Source organism: Onychomys torridus, chromosome 1, assembly GCF_903995425.1.
Source record: "Onychomys torridus chromosome 1, mOncTor1.1, whole genome shotgun sequence".
Classification (NCBI taxonomy): Eukaryota; Metazoa; Chordata; class Mammalia; order Rodentia; family Cricetidae; genus Onychomys; species Onychomys torridus.
This window is the reverse complement of record NC_050443.1, coordinates 40,329,266-40,350,832: the sequence shown is the minus strand read 5'-3', so window position 1 is coordinate 40,350,832 and position 21,567 is coordinate 40,329,266. Positions and strand designations below refer to the sequence as shown.

The 21,567-nt window shown below is 38.4% G+C and overlaps 1 protein-coding gene across 1 annotated transcript in view; it reads left to right on the top strand.

Annotated features, from left to right (window-relative positions):
- The window catches only part of Gabrg3 (gamma-aminobutyric acid type A receptor subunit gamma3), a 611,436-nt gene that overhangs the window by 558,043 nt on the left and 31,826 nt on the right, over positions 1-21,567 (top strand). The window lies entirely within an intron of this gene.

Genomic DNA, 21,567 nt, shown 5'->3' with positions numbered 1-21,567 from the left:
TAAGAAGGTTGTGAATACGGTGGAAATAGCTTTCCAGAAGACAGTTGAAGTGTTACAGCTCAATTTTATTTCAGAGTAAGGGGAATACACAGGATGGAGACTATAGGGCATCACCCAATTTGTATTTGGTAATGCAAATTAGTAGGGTCCTATCATACAACTAGAGCACAATACCTAATTATATGAACTGGGTGCAGGGTGGGGAGTGACATTTGCAGAGACCTGTGCCAAAGGTCACACTTAAGATAAGTCAGGCATCCATACTCAAGGACAGCTTCCAAATAAGGTCAGGCATCTGGCCTAGAGACTCTCCAAATAGGGAGTCCTCCATATTACACAGAGCTCAGAGAACTATCTGGACATGGTGAACTGCAGCCTTAAGTGCAGGGTGCTCCAACATGTTTGTATCACTATATATATGCCAGTATGTGAGTGAATATATGTCATGGTGTGCACATGGAGATCAGAGCTCAACTTCCATCATGTAGGTTTCAGGGATTCAACTCACCTTACCAAGTTTGGTCACAAATGTCCTTGTTGGCTGAGCCACCCCATTAACCCACAGACTTCCTTTCCTAATGTCTTTTTTTGTTGTTGTTGCTTTACTGAAGCCAAATTATATTTTAGGGAAGGGGTTTCAGAACACCACATTGGTTCCATGGAGTGCTGCTTTTAAATAAGTTTGTTTTCTTGATGTAGACCAGATTGTGTTCCAGGCCTATGTTTATATTACTCTTACATTGATGAGGGAACCACTGAAAACAATATATCTGCATTCACCTTGTGCCTCTATACCAAGTGCCCTGACATATCTGTCACATATGTGTCTTCAATCCTGAAACTATACAACAGACCCAAGAAAAAGATGCAATTCTGTTTAATAAGAAAGAATAAGTCAGTCAGTTTGAACCAAGGAAAATGCTCACACTGTGCTACAAAGTGAAAGATACTCTTTTTTCCTTTTCTTTACTTTCCTTATTTTTATTTTATTTTTATTTTTTGAGACAGGGTTTCTGTGTAGCCTCAGCTGTCCTGGAACATGCTCTGTAGACCAGGCTGGCCTTGAACTCACAGAGATCCTGTTGTCTCTGCCTTCCAAGTGCTGGGATTAAAGGTGTGTATCACCACTGCCCGGCTAAAAGACACTCTTTACACGTTTACCAGTTCTGTGTTGGTCATGGATTTGCTGAAACCAAGCAAATCACAAAAAGTCATCTCCCAGCATCTATGGAAGACAATCACCTTCTAAAATCAATGGTACACATTTGAAATGTTTAATACTGAGGTTTCTAAGCTTTATAATCATAGAAAGTATTTTTTTAAACCTTCTCTAAACCGTTGGTTTGTTGTTAAAATCTTGATACATGTTTTTCTCAAGTTTTTTTTTTCCTTCAACTATAAGGCATATTGATATAAGAAATTTAATGTTATATTTTCACAGACTCCAAAGTGGAAAAAAGTATAAAGATGAGAGTTTTAAAACAAGACAATGCCCATCAACTCTTCCTCATAGTAAAAACCACAGTGATATCAAGCATATGTGTTCTAACAGGATGTTTGAATAGCTCAGACACTTTACTGTATCAGTGTTAAAGTGGAAGTACTTTCATAAAACTTGGTTATGATTCTACTTGGTAACAGTATAGGATGCTTCAGAATCAAGGAGAAAAAAAAAACAAAAATAGAACTAAAACCTCTTTCCAGCAAATATTTTCTAATACTTTCCTAAGCTGCCCCTCTCAAGTTCAGAAAATGCTTTTTGAGTATTCAGAGATATTTTTTAGCTATCTACTCCCATTTAATCAGGGTCCATCAATATACTCAGCACTGTGACATGATCTGACATCAGTCCCCTCCAGCCGGAGCGGGGGCACAAGAGCAGCTGAGTCTTAGGGGTCCTTACCTTCCCAGTTAGAAAGAACAGTTGTTTCTGGAAACCGCTGGTGTCCAGAGGGAGGAGGACTTGCTTCTAGTTCGGATGCTACCAGGGCATGGTGACTTTTCTAGTACTTTGAATTAACACTATTTAATTTTTTCAAATACTTTGGATCAAATACTATGATTACATGATTTTTCTTTTTTAACCTGTTAACTTGGTCAATTTTCAAATACTGAACCAACCTCATCTCTGAAATAAAATCCATCTATTCATCATATGTAATTATTTGTATGTATCACTGACATATGTACATATATTTATATGTCAATGTTATATTATGTTACTTATATTACAATTATCTTTTGGTATTTTAAGAGGTATACAGTGATAGTCACCAGGGATATTCATCTCTAGTTTCTTTTTTTTCCCATGGTTTTGAGGTAATGATGATGGCTTTGTAGAGTAAAGAAAAAATTATTTTTGCTTCTGATGTTTCCTAAAAAAGATCAAGTATAATTGGTATGGGTATTAATTTTTCTTTTTTTTTTGTTATCATGATTTGATTACAACATTTTTCTCTTCTCTTTCCTTCCTCTTAAACCTCCCATATGCCTCTCTCTGTTCTCCTCCATGGACTCTTTTTTCATTCATTGTTATTACATACATAGATATTCCTAAACAGAACCTGCTCAGTCCACATAATGCTACTTGTATGTATGTTTTCAGGGCTGACTGGCACTGGACAGCCAAATGCTGTGCTTTTCCCTAGGGAAGGCCACCTCTTCCATCCCAGCTTCCCTCAGCTGTCCGTAGTTCCTTGTGTAGTGTTGAGGTCCACTGGTGTCATCCTGATTTAGCTCATGCTTAGGGAGTCATGTTGGTGAGACTGCATTGCTGTAGCTTCTGACATTACTAGGAGACACAATCTCATAGAGAGAGCCCTGATCCTCTGGCTCTTACAATCTTCCCCTCCCTCTCTTCTGGAATATTCCCTGAGCCTTAAGTGTGGGAGTGTTAGTAAATATATCCATTGGGCTGGAGCTCTACACTTGGTATTTTTATATAGGAAACCTAGCTAATTACTCAATGCTAGTGAAGTCACAGAAGAGAACCTATAACCACTAATTTACTAAACCAGTATCATTCCTAACAACAATCTATAAATATGTGTCTGTATACCCACAGATAAGCATAGTTTTCACACCTCATCAAGGAAACTTCTCTTTGCAACAGATATAGACCACAACAGAAGACCACAACCAATAAAAATGCAGAGTTAATTTTTCTTTAAATTAATATCAGGTTCATCTGTGAGATAGGCTTGCACTAAAGTATCTTCCTAGAGATTTTTTTTAATTATAAACTTAATTTATTTTAATTCTTGTAGGACTATTCAAATGATTTATCTCAGATTGAGCTGCACTTCATGGCTCATTTCACTGAAATGTTAACACCTTGTTCATCGCATTAATTATACATCTGAGCCTTAAAAATACATCTTTATGATGTGGATAACTTTTATTTATTTGTTTGTTTGTTTTTAATTGAACATAGATTCTTCTCTCATATAACGCATCCCGACCAGATTCCCCTCCCTCTATTCCTAGCTCCCCCTAGCTCCCCTCTTCTCCATATTCCCTTCCCCTCTCTTTCTTCTTCAGAAAAGAGCAGGCTTCCAAGATACCAGAGCCTAACAGGACAAAATAATATTTAATAAGATAAGGCACAAGCCCTCATGTCCAGTCTGGACAAAGCTGGACAAGGTTGGAACAGGCCCTATGCTTGCCACTTGAATCTCTGTGAGCTCTGTTTAGTTGATTTTGGGGACCACATCCTCCCAGAGATCTCCATCCCCTCTGACTTCGACAATCTTTCCTCCTCCTCTTCTGTGGGGTTCCCTGATCTCCAAGGGAAGAGACCTAACAGAGACCTCCAATTTAGACTCTACTTCTGCGTAGTGTCTGGCTGTGGGTCTCTGTAGCCACTCCCATCTGCTGCCAAAGGAAAGAATGACTGGATGTGGCACTGATTTGTGAATATAGCAGAACATCATTACGAATCATTTCATTGATTTTATTTTTTTTCTGCTAGCGGTGTTTGGTTTTTTGTGTTTTTTTTTTTTTTTTTCAGAGTTAAAAACCATGAGGTCAGAGCAAGAGCGGAAAACCTTACCCTTCACTGCTTCTGCTGTTCTTCCTCTACGCAAGAGAGCTACCTCTGTGTGTCCTATCTTTTTTATAGATTTTCTGTTCTGTTTTCTCATTGGTTATAAACCCAGCCACATGACCTCCTCATCACTGCCTGTTTGTACAGACCTCCAGGTCTTCTATGGTTGCTATTGAGATTAAAGGCATGTGTCTGCCATGCTTGCTGTGTCCTTGAACACACAGAGATCTACCTAGCTCTGCCTCCCAAGTGCTGGGATTAAAGGTGTGCACCACCACCACCCAGCTTCTGCTCTGGCTTGCTCTGACCTCAAGGCAACTTTATTAACATACAAATAAAATCACATTTCAATACAAATAAAATATAACTATATTTCCCCTTTTCTATTTTAATAAAAAGAAAAAAGGAAAAAGTTACAACTAATATAAGAAAAACTATATACAAAAGTACAATAACACTATATATACCATATATACAAACAACAAATACCTAAACAATGTCTAGTCCATTTGCATTTGACAAATTCAGAGAAAATAATTCCATTATCTATCCTATTTTGGTAAGTCCAGAATGTACCTGATTCACTTTTTATCCTAACTTATATTGCCAATGGAACTGTCTTATGTCTTTCAAATTTATACACTTACAGCTCTTAGTGAGTTTTTCTGAGATCCTTAACAAAGATAATTATAACTATAACTAACTGATCTTCAACTCCCTCAGAGACCCAAGAAGGAAATAATACTACCTAAAAAATAAAAACAGGAAATGCATGTAAGCAGCTTCCAAAAAAAAAAAAAAAATGTGAGTTGACAGAAACAGCCAGCTGCCTGGACAGTCACCTGAGGTTTCTCCACAGTGTTGGGGCATCATCTTCAGCCTATAGGCTTAGCGTACTCTTTTGTGAACTAGGATGTATACAAGGTCAACAGTTTGACCTCACATTTGGTGAGAGCAGTCCATGTACCAGAAACACCTGAATTCCATTAGTGTCATGTCATGATTCAGGATTTTAAATTCTGGAAATTATTGATGTTTTTTCTTCAATTCAGCTGTCCATTTTTCTTGGCTGTATATATGTGGCTTCATCTCAGCATCCCGTTCTCCTCCACATCCCTCTATTAAATGCCAGTCTACTATTGAGAGGGGTGAGCTTAGTTATTCTTCAAGAATAACTGTTTCCTCTGCTATTCCATTGCACATCAGAAGCCATTGGCCCACTCCCTGTTCAGCTGCCTTCAAAGAAAAGGGCACAGTACCTTTTACAGATTGCAAAGGTCACTCACTTCAGGGATGGTGCTATATTGTCCTGGCTTCAGAAGATGCCTTTTGTTAAAGCCACAATCACACTTGTTTTGGCAAGAATCGGTAGTCCTTTGTTTCATGTCCTGTCTGTCCTGTTTGTCAACAGTCGATTCGAGGATACTTTGCTGTCCAGTGGCTAACTTTTGCCACAATGAAAGTTAACTCCATATGCAGTTTCTTCAATGCCCATATTTTTCCTGAAGTAGATTGGTACTACCAGGAGCTGACATGGCTCATAGTCATAGCAAAAAAGAAAAATTCCTAAGTTATTAAAACATTTTAAATGCCATATTCTGTAGATCTCTGAAGGGTTTGAAGTTGACCTGTCTATCTAAAATATATCTGTTTGATCTTGAAAACATACCTAATATGACTACAAGTTCAATTGTAATGTCTAACCACTAATTTTCAAATAGTTGGTAATACTAACATTCAAGGATTAGCAAATTGCATTACATTGTTAAATGAATGGTATAAATACAACATCTCAAGCAAGATTAGAAATATGTATATGGCATATTCTAACAATCTCAATATCAACAATAATAATAATTTGTATACAATATAAAACAATCCAATCCAATATAAAGTATTTAAAACTAGTAATTGTCTTTTTCTTTTTTTTTCTTTTCTTTTTTTTTTTTAAAAAAAAAAAAAACAAGAAGCTTTTGCCTAGCCCTTTTCCTAACCCTTAACAACAACTTGTAACCAACCCTCCTAAACAATGAAAACTATCCCAGATCCAAAACCCATAAAAAGACCAAAAAACCACCCACCCCACACCACCCCTTTGGGAATGTGGGCGTCGTATTCTTAAAATTGCTTCCTGCTGGGTATGGGTGAAGTTGTCTTTATTCTGAAAAGAAAAATTTTGGGTTAATTGACAAATTCTAGGAAAGGTAACTATATTCTTTGTTATCCATAATGCCAAAGTTCAGGGTTTATCTCAAGTCCTTATTCAAGTAGTCTTTGAAACTGGATTGGTTTTATCCTAGGTCCTTGGGCTGTCCAGTCTCCAGTTCCTGGCCATCTCAGCCGTGTTGTAGGACATAGGCTCCCTCTTGTGGCATGCGCTTCAAGTCAAACCAAACACTGGTTGGCCACTCCCACAAGTTCTATGCCACCATTGCCCCAGCACTTCTCGCAGGAAGAATAGATTGTAAGTCGAGGGTTTTGTGGCTGGGTTGGTGTCCAGGTTTCTATTTCCATAGCCCATAGAGTACTATCTCCCACCAGAGAGATTAGCATGTATGGGAGAAGGCTCGCTGCATGTACCAGCTTGACCTCTCTATGTTCAATGAGCTGTGTGGATGTTGTCCTCAGCAATAGGACTCCACTGTCAGTTTTCAGAGAGCATCAACCTTAGTTGTTTAGGGATCTCTAAGGGACTTCCTTGGCCGATAACTCAACTGAATGCAACCCAGTCCCACTGCTGGAAGTGTTGCCTGGTTACAAATAATGGTCAGTTCAGACTCCATGTCCTCCATCACTAGGAGTCCTCACTAGGGTCACCCTTAAAGCTTCCAGGAAGTTTCAGTGTTCTAGATTTCGACATGATCCCTCCATGCTCCTCAGTTCCAGCTGTCTCTCCCCATTCTCTCTCCCTCCATCCCTTCCCCTGATACACCTGATCATTTCTGCTCCCATTCCCACCCACCCCTACTCAACCTATAAAATTTATTTTACTTCTTTTTCCAAAGGAAGTCCATGTGCGCCCCCTGGAGCCCTCCTCTTTATCTGGTTTCTCTGGGTTTATGCTTTGCAGCTTGATTGTCACTTAGTTAATAGCTAATATCCACTTAAAAGTGAACATATGCCATATTTGTCTTTCTGGTCTGGGTTACCTCACTCAGGAAGATTTTTTCTAGTTGCATCCATTTGCCTAAAAATTTCATGATGTCATTTTTTTAACAACTGAGTAAAATATTCCATTTTTTAAATGTGCCACATTTTCTTTATCCATTCTTTAGTTGAGGGACATCTATGGTGTTTTCAGGTTCTGGCTATTAGGAATAAGGCTACAATGAACATAGTTGAGCAAGTGTCCTTGTAATAGGATGGAGAGTCCTTTGGGTATATCCCCCCTTGCTGCTGGGAGTGCAAACTTGTACAGCCACTATGGAAATCAATATAGTAGTTCCTCAGAAAATTGAGAATCAATCTACCTAAAGACCCAGCTATACCCCCCTTGGACAAATACCCAAAGGATGCAAATAAATTGCTTCTTGCTCTCATCCACCTTTCCACTTTCTAAAGAGTCTGACTTGCTTCTTTGAGTTTTGACAAATCTATCTCTTTGTCAATATAACTGATTTCTGACCTTCATTTCACACTTCCCATTCATTCTGCTCTTTTGAGATGTTTTGAAATGGAAATTCAGATAATTAATTTCAGACAGATTTCTAACTCTAAGATTCTTCATAGATTTCATGTCTCTTGTTTTCATTTAGTTCGGTATCTTTTTCACTTCATTTGAGTCTCCCACATTGACATTGACAATTACTTGGAAAATTCCCAGTAACCTTTCTGCATTGATTTCTGCTTAGATTCTCTTGTGATCAGAGACCACTGTGACAACAATTCTCCATTTTGTTTGAGGCTTTCACAGTCTCTGGACTCTTGGAAGGCATGTGTGACACTGTCACTGAACAGCTTCCCACGGGCTGAGGAGTCTTGTTCTTTCACTCTCTTCCCTTGCTGACTTTCTTTTGTCTCAGTGTTCTATCAGTTGTTGACAAAGAAATGTTGAACTCTCCAACTCTAATAGTGGATTGTTCCTCCTCATGTTCCATCAGATTTTCTTCATATATTTTGTTGTTCTGGTGTCTGGCATATATAAATTTAAATCACTAGATTGGTCATCTCACCTTAGACCATTATTCCATCTTGATCCATTATTCAATTTGGCTTACTTAAAGTTTTTAATGTAAAATTTTTATCAAGATGTAACTTAGAAATCAGAAAAAATGTCTTTTAATTATATTGCTTGATTCATTTCTATTTAGTGTTATGGGTATAGTGGTGTCCATACCTGCCACTGTCCTTTTTGCTGCCTGTAAATCACATGTTCTTTTTTTTTCTTTTTCTTATCACATTCTACTTCAACCTTTCACTGTCTTTCATCATTCTCTCACAGTTTTTTAGAGATATTTTAAGGTTTATCTTTATTCATGTACATATGTGTCTGTGAGTGTTGTGAGTTTTCAGGTGACCACAAAGACCAGAAGAGGGAGTCAATTTCCCTGGAGTTGGCGATACAAGCTTGTGAACCACATATTGGGAGTACTGAACTGGGTCTTCTGGAAGAGCAACAGTGTTCTTAAGACTGAGTGGTCTCTCTGACCCTTTTTAAGTGACTTTGTCAGTGGTAATGGAGGGAATTTCCACATAAACTTGAATTTGACAGTATTAGTTTTATAATAACTTACATCCACTGTGATGTGAGACTTAATTTTGTGTATCTCCATAGTCTTTAATGCCTCTAGGGCCATTGTTACCTTTCATATTACATCTATTTAAAGCACAAACTCAGCAATACAGTATCATCATTTTATGTGGTTTATTTGCTTTAAAGAAGTTAAAAATAGAAACAAAGTAAGTATATATTGGACATTTTGGGTCACTACAGTGACTCTAGACCCCAATTCCCATCCTTCCCTCCAAGTTTTGTTATTCTATTATTTGCATGTTTGTGTGGTGATGTGTTGCATTATCTTAGTTACTTTCTTCATCTCTGTGACAAATTGATGAATCTGAGTAACTTAATGGAGAAGGGCTTGCTTTGGCTCAGAGGTCCAAGGCACACTCCCTTATGGCAGGAACTAGTCAAAATAGCAAGTGCTTGAAGCAGCAAGACACATAACAAGAAGTGGAGAAGGAGGGGGGATGCTTGTGTGCAGCTTACTTATTTTTTTATACACTACAGGATCCTAACCCAGGATTCTGCACTGGTCACAGTTGTCAAGTTTTCCTTCTCAATTAACTTAATCAAGATAATCCTCCAGAGGCACTCCCAAAGCCCTGTTCACTAGGGAAGTATAGACATCATCAAGTGGACAATTGAGGTTAACCATCACAATTCTACCTCTTGTCAATTTGATATCCAAACATATCATTTTAAATTATTACCTTTCACCCCTTGTCCTCAAGATACAATCCAATTTCAAAAATCCATATAGTGTGTAACTATTACAATACTTTAGAAGTTTGAAGTTCAAGTCTCATCTGAGATTCAAGGAAATCTCTCAACTATGAGCACCTCTATAAGAAAACAACAACAAGTTACGTGCTTCCAACATACAATGACACAGGATAAACATTTGCATTTCAAGATGGAAGAATAAGGCCATCATCATCAGGCATAAACAAGGCCAAAGCCCAGCCGAGGAAACCTCCACTTATTCAGCTCCATGTCGAGCACCCAGAACTTAATGATGAAGAATGACTGGGCTCCAAGTATTTGAGTACTCCTTTGAATGCACTGTATTCAGAGATATGCACTGCTTTTGCCTCAATCATCTAACCATAATTTAGAAAACTATGGAGAAGAAGGAATGTCTCCATATATACCCTGCTTCTTCCCACTGGCCTCTCCTTTGTCCACTGAGTTTTTCATTTTCTTGTACATTTCAGTTTTCAAGTTTCCATTTGATTCCTCTGTCTTCTGTTTCTTTGCTCAGGCTTTCTTTTTCCTTTAATGTCCAGGAACTTTGTGATTACTTGAACCCATTCTTGATGGTTTGTTAAAAACCTATGTAAAGTTATCAAAATCTTTTCCCTTTAACATTAGTATTTGCTGTTAATTATCTTTCTTCACTCAAGTTCAAATCTTTCTAGTTCTTATAGCATGAATTCTAATTGGTCTTTATAAAAACCCAGAGTCAGATATTAGAGTGAAAGCTGAAAGATCTGAGAAACAGAGCAATCAGCCACTAGAAAGACTTCTTACCTTTAGGAATCCTCAGCCTGAAAAGGGCTGAGCTCCTGTCAAGACTAAAATGCAATGAGCTCCTGTCTCCTCCCACCTTATATTCCTCTCCCCACCCAGCCATATCACTTCCTGTCTTCACCTTCCTAGTACTGGGAATAAAGGTGTGTGACTCCCAAGTACTGGGATTAAAATTGTGAGCCATCCCTACCTGACTCTGTTTCTCTTTTAGACTGGATCAGTCTTGTGTAGTCCAGGATGGCCTTGAATACACAGAGATCTGTCAGCCTCTGCCCCCCAAATGCTGGGATTAGAGGTGTGTGCCACCACTGCCTGGCCTCTATGGCTTACTAGTTGCTTACCTCCTCACTTTGACCTTCAGGCACACCTTATTAGATCACAAACAAAATATCACAAGTTCTTATTTTAATTAACAAGGTGTGTAAATTGTTTTAGACTGTGTACCCATTATTAGGTAATTTGTAAGTACAAATAGTACCTGATGTTTTTACTTGTAAAGGAAGAGAAAGCAGCTGCATCAGTGGGTACCATAATCATTTTTGTCTGAGGATAAAGCTCCTTAGTAAAACAGTACAACTACTTACATGGGATAGAACAAAAGAATGCCCTTGTGGTATAGATATTGTTTATGCTTTGTCTACCTTTCAGTAAGCTATGTTTTATTGCTGTGTGGTAGTCATAGAACATCTTTGTCTCGTGCTAGTGTATTGTAGAGCGTTTATGATCAGGAGGGAAATGACAAGCCAAGGGGTATGTCCTAGACCAGCTCCCAGGATCATCAGTACCCCCAGTCACAGCAGCCCCCTCTCAGAAACATGCACTTTCAGATTTCCTCATTCATAGTCTGCCTCTTGTAAAAGTATTGTTTACACTGATCTTTTTTTTCTGTTTTTAAATTCTATGAATGCCAAATTATCTTTGCAAAGTCTGTTTTCCAAAACTGTTTTGTGCTGTTTCTTATTGAGAGAAATTAAATGATCCAGGTTCTTCCTGAGTTCTACACTTGTGCTAGTAGTTAACTATATGCTTTCACTGTTACACTAATCTCTTTCATGAAGAAATATGAAAAATAATGATCTTGTATCCCATTATTTTCTTCGGTTTGAGAATGTCTTCCTCAATCTGTATTCTTTTACTGTGTCTTAATTGAACTACTGTCTCTTTCCCTCAGAACTTAGGATTTGTTTAACTGGTGTTCAAAAGACAGGAAACTCTAATATGAAAGAAATAATACATGCAAAAATGTAGAACAAGAAGGTTCCCTGGAACACAGACTATGTGATCTGCTGGTTAAAATACTGTCTACGTCCCGCAGCACATCAGCATCAGCTCATGGACGTGTCCTGGTGTCATATTGCCTCTGCCATTGTGTTGGCAACTCTAACAACCTAAAGACAGGTTTCAGTTATAACAGGTCTGTAAATTTATTCAAAAAATGAGACAGGCTCACATTTTTATTGTATTTTATATATTTCACTTGTATTATCTATTGTATTAGAGTTGTGATGATGTGTACTTTTTTGCTTCTGTGAAGGAGTGTGCTGGCATCCTCATCTTTTTATAACAATTGAATAAGTAAATTTTGTTTTACTGACTGAGACAGCAAACTGTGCTCTGGAGGTAATTCATAGACTGAGTGACTGTCTTATACATTTTTAAATAATATTTTTATTAATTATTTGAGAATTTTGTATAATACATTTTAATAACATTTACCCTTCAGCTCCTCCAAGATATCCCTCACCTTTATGTCTTTTATATTTTTAAAAGATTAAATAAGAAAATGCTTTAGAGTTCAGAAGAGTATATACTGTTTTAGCCAGCTTCTTTTTTTTACGGTAAGTTTTCTTGTATATTAACCTGAGATACACATATGCATGTTATCTATTTCATATCATTGTTTCCTGCATCTCAAACCCAGTGAGTGTGTGACGGGATGCTTTGGCCTTCATGTACTTCAGGTGCTTCAGTTCCCATTGTCTGTATTTATTGCACTCAGTGTGATCACCTAGGAAGGGTGTTTAAACTTTGCTGCTGTCTGTTGGGCTCACTGTGTTACCAAGTAAAGGTTACAATTCTGTAGTAAGTTTCTGTTTCAAAATCCTTCTTGTGCTGTCCAACCTCCATAAACTTTATTATTACTATAAAATTAATTTTCATATGCAACTATGCAAATGAGCACAAAGAAGCCATTTGAGTTGAGCTATGTTCCTCCGGGCTTATATCTTAGTTTTTCCTTTTCTCCTCTTACTTATTTTTCTTTCCTCCTCTGTTGTCTTCTTCCTTCCTTCATTCCTTCTGTGATGGACAGTCTTTTAAACTGTGTCACTCTAGACCAGAAATTTTCTAGTAATTGGTCAACATAATATACCATAACTTAATATAATACCATTTCACTCACCTTACCTTTCTATGACTGCTCTGGCTTCTAAAGAAGAGCCTGACAATTCTCCTTTCTGCCCCAAACTTTCCTGTGTCTTTCCAGTTTTAAAGCTTGTTGTGAGGCATGGTGGCTCACACCTGTAATCTTAACATTTAGAGGGCTGAGGCAGGAAAATTGTCAAGAGTTCAAGGACATCCTGAGCTTCATAGACATCCTGAACTACAGAGTGAAACCATATCTCAGAAAAAAAGAAAGAAAGAAAGAAAGAAAGAAAGAAAGAAAGAAAGAAAGAAAGAAAGAAAGAAAGAAAGAAAGAAAGGAAGGAAGGAAGGAAACTTTGGTGTTGATGTTTGGTCATCTGGGCCACTTCAAATTCTGGTTTCTTTGACTCACTTAAATGACAGTTGACCTTTGATTTCTACTGTTATAATGAGAATCTCACACATTACACACATGGCAGCTGTTGTCCCCATAGCTTCTCAATTTCTGCTGCTCCATCAAGATGTCTTTCTCAAGACACAACAATAATTCTTGTGTGGTATTTCTGGGCCTTTAACTATAACCAAGAAAAAAAAAACATTTGCCCACAGTACTTCTTACCCAACAAAATGGTTATGATGAGGCTAACACAATGCTCCCAATAATCCCCCCATGCTTCCCAAGATAACCAACATCATCTTTGTATATAATTTTCATTTTTATAATTATAGATTAATAAACTTCTTAGCATTTACAAAATGCAGCTTGATACAAAGACAGAGAAATTCCAGGGTGTTGCAAACCTGGGTTTGATGAAGAGCTCACTTATCCCATTCTAAATGCTAGCTAATGTGAGAAAGAAAAAGTAGTCCATGACAACAAGATACAGTGCACAGGGGAGTCTGCTTCCTGATGCCAGCTTGTCCATCCCAATCTCCCAGTATTGAAACAGTAGCTCTGAAACTAGATACAAATCACTGACTATAAATAATGTAGGTATTGGTGCAAGTTCAATTTAAACTACCAACTCCACTCGGAGAATTAGGCTTGCATTTGTTTTCGAAAGCCAACTTGCCTTTTGACAAAAGTATTATTTTAATCAGACTTTTCATCTCTGAGTGGTTTTGAGAATATATGATGCACAAACCACATATTCTATTCTTTCCTTATTCTGAAAAGTATTAACAGAGACATGGAAGTATCTGTAACAGTAGTATATTCAAAACCCAAGCTAAAGTGTACTGACAGTGTCCTGCACTAGGTCCTCTATTGATGGCGTTCCATGTATTGACTTGCAGCAATGCCACAATGCTCACTGCAGAGAGGAGAAAATAAGCCCCAGCATTGAGCTGCCTCGCTGAAACCCAGGCAACACCATCCTCATGGCTCCTCCTAAGATATACTCTATGAAATAAGACCTCACACAAATAAGTACACAGTCATTCCTACCATCACTCCAAGCATTATGTTATGCTTTAGGAAACAAATATCCCCAACAGCTCTAACCAGTGCTGCTGCTGCTGAACACTACACTTCATACACCACAGTACTATTGTGTGCCTCATGGTGGGCTCTGTTGGTATTCATAACTACACCTTAAAACAGTCTTAGAATCTCTAGAAGTTAATCCAATATAAAGGATAGATTTTAGAATGCTGAAAATCCAGAAATGAGCCTACAAGTTATATCAGAAAGTTAACAGGTGTGGGAAAAGACCCAAAGTATGAGGGAGGCAGAGAAGGTCTGGGTTCACAGCACATACACACACACCAAAACAAGACACAAAACAAACAAGCAAATAAACCCACATGACTTGACTATAGTCTAACAAGAAGAACCCTGGTTTTCTCATCCACTAACCAGCAAATCAGCAATGAAGCGCTGGCATGGGCAATGCCTCTTGCTAAACAATGGAGGTGGAATAGTGAATAAGGGAATATAGACCTACAGATCTGGCTTCCATGGCATCCAATCTCAAGGAGGATGCCCCTGAATTGACTGGTGCAGCTCCTAAGTTGGGAATTATGGCTCTGCTACCTGGAGGTCAGGGCATGGTATGATTCTCTGTAAGTGAATATGAATCTGGAAGTCTGACCTCACCTTTCACTAGGATCTGATCAATAACAGAAAACTCTCCAGGCATAGGGCTCCACTGGGCCTGTGCAGAAACAACTCTGGACAGCCTGCACATTGGAGGGCAAAGCCTCTGGAAGGTGTGTGGTTGGCATGAAAATAAGGCTGCAGTCTTCAACACAGAGCAGAGAGGCACGGAAAGCAGAACATACAGGCAGGTTACTTCCCATGACCAGGAAGCATACTTTGTATGCCAACTCCGTGAGCTGACCAGAGAGTGACCAAAAAGAGAACAAGAGTCTGATGCAGGGACTCTGTGCAGACATGACCTAAGGGACACTGAAGAAAAAGCACTGGAGAGTGGTGAAGGAAGCCAAAACTGAGTGAGGACAGAATCTCCTACCTGCCACTGTGGTGGGACAAAAGGAAGCTGAAACAACACTTTCTGGGACATGTGAGGGATTGCAGTTCCTCAGAGTCAGCTCAGAACACACCCAGCTACCAAGTTCTCAGCACAAAGGAGATTTTACCTGGAGGATCAAGCAGGGAGTGAGGTGGGGAGGGGGTGCCTCTGGATCAGGCAACGGCAGCCATAACAGTTTTGCGGGAGTGAGTTTTTAAGGGGTAATCTATGTTAGGATGAGTTGGTAAGATCTGATTGGACATGTTAGTCAAATGATGAATTTTGATCATTGGATCTTAGTGTTTTGTCTCGGGAATGAGTCAGTGGCTAAATAAGGGAACAGACCTTGGGGGCTAGCTCTAGTACTAGGAGCAGGATGGGGGCAGGGCAAGACCTGTCAGTGCCATGTTTGCCACGCTTGGACCGCTTAGAAAGGGTTCAATTCCTAGCACCCACACGAATCAGGTCCTGAGTTTCCATTCTCAGAAGTCATTTTCTCATACCCCCTCCCACCCTGGCTAAACCTCACCTGCCAGTGAGAAATCCTCAAATACACCTAGTTTAAGTGTGCCTTTGTTTCAGGATGCATTCCCTTGTGTCAAGCACATGGCAGATCTTCAGAGTTCAATTTCACAGTCTGCCTACCTGAATCCACGAGGTCTGCAAGTGTTTAGGATCTGAATTGTATGTATCCGTATTTGCTGTAAGAAATAACTCAGAAATCTCATAAAGAAGAAAGAGATGTTTAAAAATCACCTTAAATTTAGCTTGAGAAACTTAGAAAACTAAGAACAAATGCACATTTCTACCGGTTCAAGAATAAAGAAATAAGTTAGCATGTTGGGTCCTAAAAGCGGTAGGCATCAATCATGATAGAAACTGAGATGTTCTTTTCCAAAGCAGGCCCACAGATCATCCTGCCATGCTCTCTGCAGGCATCTGTACAATGATTATCAGGCTAATCCTTCAGCTGTTTCTTCAAGTCCATTTCAGGCACTTCAAAGACATTTTAAATCCCCGCCATAGATACAGTGATCTCTGCCTGCAAAGACACTCGTCCATCCTTCTACAAACTATTGAGTGTCTTGACAGTGAAGTCCCAGAAGATAGGTGAACAGATTCTTTCACCTATGGAAAAATCTCACTGTTATGATTTAAATATAATTTTGTTGGTCTTTGCTGGGTTTTGGTTCCTGGATGGAACATAGGGCCTCACATCTATTACGCATGTGCTCTACCACTGAGTGACGGTCCAGCTTGGACCGATTTTCCAGTCCCACCCTCCTCATTTGCATTTATAGATGTGAAGAAAACCTGAGTTTTGAGTGTGGGGAGTGCTTTTGGATACTTTGGATGGATGAGTTCTATTCTTTTATAGCTGACACATATTTGAAACATCTTCAAGTAAATGAGTGTGGTACTATGCTGAGAAAATGCCAACTCTGAGTAGAGACACTTGTTTTCTTGTACATTCATCAAAACATACGAAGGCTTTATTTCAGTGAACTGGCTCCACAGAAGCCAAGAAACAAGGAGGGCAGTGCAAGGCCTTAGACAGACATCAATTGCAATCTCTCTGAACCAGGGCAAACTCAAGGTAGGAGAGCTTAGAACTTTGTACACTAAAAATTAGATGATTTGGTTCAAAGAAGCTAACCTAATTTTCCATAAACTCTGAATTACAACCATTGATTATTCTGTGTTCGTTTTCATTCAATATTTATGTTCCAGGGCATTGTATCCAATTAACTATACTTTAAACTTACATCTTGATTCGATTCATGTGTTGTTTTCCAAAAAACTGTTTTATGTAAAACAGATTGTGCATTAAAGTATAGTTTTAAGAAAGAATAAATAACCGTATAATGTTAAAATGAATGTGAGGAATAAACTCTTGTTTAAGTATTCTTACATACTATTTGTGGGAGTGCAAAGTGCTACAGCCACTATAGAAATCAGTGTAGATGTTTCTGGAAAAGCTAGGAATAGATAGATCTTAGATGTGGCCCAGCTACACTACTCCTGAGAACATCAAAGGACTCTAAACCCTATCATAGAGATACTTGCTGCTCTTCTGTTCACACTAGCCAGAAAATGGAAACAGCTTAACTTTCCAGCAACTGATGAACTGTTAATGACAGTGTGGTACATATACACAATGGAATATCATTTATCTATTAAAAAAATGGAGTTTGAAGGTAAGTGGATAGAACTAGAAACAGTTCAGTGTGGCGTGCTCAGCTCTACATGGGAAATGAACATCACATCTCCCACTCTAAGGTGCCAGGATCATCAGGGCCATTTCAGAATTAAATTCACAGTGGTGGGGACTGTATGACAGATCTGCACAGGATCAAGTCAGGCACAATCGCAGTGCAGATGGGGAGGAGCTCACAAAGTCCAATCTTTTTTTTTTTTTAAGGTATTTTATTTATTTATTTATTTATTTATTTATTTATTTATTTGTCTATTATCAGCTTGATACAGTATAAATTCTTATCCTAATAGTGAAATGTTTCATTGAGGCTTGCCCAGGAATTGAGTAAAACCAAAACTTATTATAAGCCACAGTCATCCAAGGGTCCCCCTGCTATATAGCCTCCCTGGTTCTGTGGGTTGCAGTCTGATTGTTCTTTGCTTTATATCTAGTATCCACTTAAGAGTGAGTACATACCATATTTGTCTTTCTGGGTTTGGGTTACCTCACTCATAATGATATTTTCTAGTTCCATCCATTTGCCTGCAAATTTCATGCTGTCATTGATTTTCTCTGCTGAGTAGTACTCCATTGTGTATATGTACAACATTTTCTTAATCCATTCTTCAGTTGATGGGTATCTAGAAGTTAGAGAAACATCACCCTTTAACAATAGCCACAAATAATATAAAATTCCTTGGGATAACACTAACTAACCAAGTGAAGGATCTTTTTGATAAGAACTTTAAATCTCTAAAGAAAGAAATTGAAAAAGATACCAGAAAATGGAAGGATCTCTCATGCTCATGGATAGGTAGGATTAACATAGTAAAAATGACAGTCTTACCAAAAGCAATCTACACATTCAATGCAATCCCCATCAAAATCACAACACAATTCTTTACAGATGTGGAAAGAACAATGCTCAATTTCATATGGAAAAACAAAAGATCCACAAAAGCTAAAAGAATCTTGTATAATAAAGCAACCTGGAGGCATCACCATCCCTGACTTCAAGCTCTACTATAGAGCTATAGCAATAAAAAACAGCTTGGTACTGGTATAAAAACTGACATACAAACTAATGGAATTGAATTGAAGACCCTGACATTAATCCATGCACATATGAACACCTGATTTTTGACAAAGAAGCCAAAACTATACAATGGAAAAAAGAAAGTATCTTCAACTAATGGCGCTGGCATAACTGGATGTCAATATGTAAAAGATTACAAATAGATCCATATCTGTCACCATGCACAAAACTTAAGTTCAAGTGGATCAAAGTCCTCAACATAAATCCAGTTACACTAAACTTAATAGAAGAGAAAGTAGGAAGTACTCTTGAACACATTGGCCAGGAGATCACCCTTCTAAATATAATACCACTTGAAACTGAGAAGCTTTAGTAGGGCAAAGACATGGTCAATAAGACAAAAAGACAGCCTACAGATTGGGAAAAGACCTTCCCCAGCCCCACATCTGACAGAGGACTGATCTCCAAAGTATATAAAGAATTCAAGAAATTAGACATCAAAATACTGAACAATCCAATTAAAAATGGGCTAAAGAGCTAAACAGAGAATTCACAAAACAAGAATCACAAATGGCTGAAAGACATTAAAAGAAATGTTCAACATCCTTAATCATCAGAGAAATGCAAATCAAAAGGACTCTGAGATACCACCTTACACCTGTCAGAATGGCTATGATCAAAAACACTAATGATAGTCTATGTTGGAAAGGATGCAGAACCAAGGGAACACTCCTCCACTGTTGATGGGAATGCAAACTTGTACAACCACTATGGAAATCAGTATTTCAGGTTTCTCAGAAAATTGGCAATCCATCTTTCTTAAGACCCAGCCATACAACTCTTGAGCATATACCCAAGGAATGCTCAATCAAACCAGAAAGATACATGCTCAACTGTGTTCATAGCCGCACTATCCATTATAGCCAGAACCTGGAAACCACCTAGATGCCCTTCAACTAAGTCCCAATCTAAAGAGCTATTGGTGATTGGTGGCTGCTGGGAGAGGAAAAACTTTTCCTTAGGGATATGCCCTCTTAGAGGCTACCTATGCTTAAGTATAGCTTCTTATATTGATGCTCATATAGGTAATAATTAGTACCCTATTTTTTTAAGAGCATGTGAATCTGGGTGGGGAGGGGAGTTGTGCAAAGGAGAGGTGGAGATAAGGAAAAAACTGAGGGGGAAGGAATGGGGTCGTTTTGATCAAAACACATCATATACATGCATTAAATTCTCAAACAAGCAGACAAATAATACTTAATTAAAATACAGAAACCCAATAAACCTTTTACCCAGTTGCTCAATGGTGGTTTTCTGAGGGAAGAAAGGCCATCACAGAAACCCAGAAAACATACAAAACATTTCTATCACAAGAGCTCTCCTGGCACATCTTTCTCTCCCAACTCCTGACCTTCTGCTCACTCAGCAGCCATCATTATGCTTCCAATTCTGTCAGTCAAAGAATTCTCTATAAGTGAAATAATAGAAAACAGAACTTCAAGGTAAGGCATTTCTTCTTATTGTTCAGCATAATTTTCTGGAGACTTGTTTAAGTCACTCAGTATAAAATAATTATTCCTTTTTGTTACTGAGTAGTAGTCCTTAGGATGAATGTGCCACTCTCTTATTCAACCACTAAATGGAGTCTAGGATGGTTCTCAGTTTTGCTGGTAGAGTTAAAGCTCTTACAGGCATAGGTGTATATATTCTGTATTAATATACTTTAACTTCCCTGCCTTGAAAGGGAATACTGTGTCATCTGTTAGATATGCACTTGGTTGTTATGGTCTTCAAAGATGGTCCTGTGTGAATGACCCAGATCCTCCACAGCATTCGATTCTCTCCTTTAATCTATTATGGTAGGTCTGAGTCCCCTGCTAGCTAATGATCCCTAATCTTCGCACATTCTATTTTTGACTGTTATAATTTCACTGTTTACTTCTTTGCTGTTGAATGTGAGTTCTCTGTATGATCAGCACCCTTTGTCGAGTGTCTTTCTTCCACTTGAATTTAATAATAAAAAGCAGTTAGAGTGTGCCAGTTATTAAATTTGATTACTACACATTATTTATATGTATTAAAAGGATGCCCTATACTCCATACATATATACAAGTTGTTGTTCAGCTAAAAGATAAATCTGTCAGTTCTATGTGTATGGACCTCTATCCTATTCCACCAATCTATTTGTCTATCTTGTCACATATTACCACCCAGGCTATTAATATAGTCTCAGAAACACGTTTATTGCATTGTCCCACTTTAAACTTTATTTTTATAATTGTTTATTCGGCTCCCTTTATCTTTGTTTTTTTGTTTTGTTTTGGTTTGTTTTGGTTTGGTTTGGTTTTTTTGTTTTGTTTTGTTTTGTTTGTTTTTTGGTTTATCGAGACAGGGTTTCCCTGTGTAGCTTTACACCTTTTCCTGGAACTCACTTGATAGCCCAGGCTGGCCTCGAACTCACAGAGATCCGCCTGGCTCTGCCTCCCGAGTGCTGGGATTAAAGGCATGCACCACCACTGCCCGGCCTCCCTTTATCTTTGAATTGAAGGATTTTGTAATCTTCTACAGTGTACCCTCTCTCAAGGGTTTTGATGACCAAGTGTTAGAGTAAAGCTGTGTCAGTGGAGGTGATTTGACCCCTTTATGTGCTGAATCTCTAGTCCTCAAGTACTCCCAGTTATCTTCAGGTATGCAAATTGCCTTTGATTCCTTCTATCATAATTTGTAACTTTCGGGACTCTGGTCTTGCACATATCCAGTGAGGTTCACACCTTCACACATTCTAAAGTGTAAATGGTATCATAGCTCTAAAGACAGATGCATCATCTCCAGCTCCACAGTTCATTTCTATTATACAGGATGATAATTATGTTCTGCATACTTGATGCTTGCACATTCTTAATACCATGAGAGCTCTCTGTGCTAATTTTTTTATTCCAGTCTTTTAATATACTACTGCCATTTCCCAAACCAATACAATTTCTAACTATATTCTAAATACTTATCCATATAACCATTGATAAGAGTTCACACCCATCATCACAGAAGTTTCTTTTTAAACAGATAGAGACATTACAGATATACACAACTGGTCAAAATGCAGAGAATAAGGCACCATGGGACTCCTAACCCTAAGTGATACATCTGCAATCTAACTTCCCCATCTAAGGCCCAGAAGAAATTATGGAAGATGGGGC